The sequence below is a fragment of the Penaeus chinensis genome, chromosome 15 (assembly GCF_019202785.1).
Source record: "Penaeus chinensis breed Huanghai No. 1 chromosome 15, ASM1920278v2, whole genome shotgun sequence".
NCBI lineage: Eukaryota > Metazoa > Arthropoda > Malacostraca > Decapoda > Penaeidae > Penaeus > Penaeus chinensis.
Window position 1 is genome coordinate 35,001 of NC_061833.1, and position 2,500 is coordinate 37,500.

Here is a 2,500-nt window from a genome sequence, read left to right on the forward strand (position 1 = left end):
CATGCTAAGATCTGATGTTCTCCAGCAGCCTCAGCCCACAGTAGCACCAGGGATGGTATTCATGCAAGGTCATTGACCATCAGATTTGTCAGTGACTAGAGAAAAATCTTTGGCCCTGCAGTTTTGTTAATCAATCTATGACTCCGTACAATTAATTTTTAATTAATTTCAAGTTAAGTTATATAATTGGAAACAAAGTTAAAACAAGTTTAAAAAACTTCTTTCAACTTCTTTGTGAGGAACTGCATGTAAAGTCTTATATTTTTACTTTTTTTTCTTTTCTTTTCAGTTTAAGTGGATTACTATTGCTAGTTATAGTAATAGTAGTAATAATCACAACATAAACAAAGCTATCATGAAAATGATTAGATAAAAAATAAGTGATAATTATGATGATGATGATGATGATGATGATGATGATGATGATGATGATGATGATGATGATGATGATGATGATGATGATGATGATCATCATCATCATTATCATTATCATTATCATTATCATCATCATCATCATCATCATCATCATCATCATCATCATCATCATCATCATCATCATCATCATCATCATCATCATCATCATCATCATCATCATCACCATCATCACCATCACCATCACCATCATCATCACCATCATCATCATCAATCATCAATCATCATTAACCCTTTGCTGCCGGGTGGCATGTGCATACGTGCCATGGTGCGCCAGTCCTGTTTTCCGGGGACATGTATGGTCATGCCACGCACGCTGTCGTGGCGACGCGATCCCCCGGCAACGAGGCCTGGGCCACTGTGAACACAGCCTGGTAGAGAGGGCTTTGCATCGGGAAACCACTTGGCGGCATTGGGTTAATCATTAATCATTATTAATGAAGCATCATCATCAGTCATTATCGTCATCATCGTCACCACCACCACCACCACCACCATCACCACCACCACCATCACCACCACCACCATCACCACCACCATCACCACCACCACCATCACCACCACCACCATCACCACCATCACCATCACCATCACCACCACCATCACCACCACCACCATCACCACCACCATCACCACTACCATCACCACCACCACCACCATCACCATCACCACCACCATCACCACCACCATCACCACCATCACCATCACCACTACCATCACCATCACCACCACCATCACCATCACCACCACCATCACCATCACCATCACCACCACCATCACCACCACCATCACCACCACCATCACCACCACCATCACCACCACCACCATCACCACCACCATCACTGCCACCATCACTGCCACCATCACCACCACCATCACCATCACCACCACCATCACCACCACCATCACCATCACCACCACCATCACCACAACCATCACTGCCACCATCACCACCACCACCATCACCATCACCATCACCACCATTACCACCATTACCACCATCACCACCATTACCACCACCTTCATCATCACCGTCATCACCATCATCATTATCATTATCATCATTATCATTATCATTATCATTATCATTATCACCATCATCACCACCACCATCACCACCATCACCATCACCACTACCATCACCACCACCACCATCACCACTACCATCACCATCACCACCACCACCACCATCACCACCATCACCACCACCATCACCACCATCACTACCATCACCACCACCATCACCATCACCACCACCATCACCACCACCACCACCATCACCATCACCACCACCATCACCACCACCATCACCACCACCATCACCACCACCATCACTGCCACCATCACTGCCACCATCACCACCACCATCACCACCACCATCACCACCACCATCACCACCACCACCACCACCACCACCATCATCACCATCACCATCACCACCACCATCACCACCACCATCACCGCCACCATCACCACCACCACCACCATTACCACCATTACCACCATCACCACCATTACCACCACCTTCATCATCACCGTCATCACCATCACCATCATCATCACCATCACTATCATCACCATCATCATACACCATCACCATCATCATACACAATCACTATCATCACCATCATACACCATCACCATCATCACCATAAGCATCACCATCATCATTCACCATCACCATTATCATCACCATCATCATCACCATCATCATCATCACCATCATCATCATCATCATCATCATCATCATCATCCAGGACTAAGCAAGATGTGTCAGTCTATTTTATTATCACTAAACCAAGTAATGAGTAAATAGCACTTGCTCAGGGCTTCTGAAGCTGGGGTCCATGGATCCCTAGGTTGTCATTTGATGAGTTTCAAAGGCTCCATCTAAATCTACAGTTGTGTTTGGGTGAAAATTTCTAGGGAAGGGGTCCATACCTTTCATCAGATTCTTAATATGGCTCTAAAAACGTTATACACCACTGCTCTTACGGTCATACAATTTTTTCATCATTCTCCTGCATGTCGAGCATACAAACCATACACTGTGGGGAGGGGGTTAAAC

General features: G+C 45.4%; 1 protein-coding gene across 2 annotated transcripts in view; it reads left to right on the forward strand.

Moving 5' to 3' along the window:
- LOC125032795 (oxysterol-binding protein-related protein 1-like) overlaps positions 1–2,500 on the forward strand; it is a 114,869-nt gene that overhangs the window by 21,405 nt on the left and 90,964 nt on the right. The gene's annotated exons all lie outside the window — the stretch shown is intronic.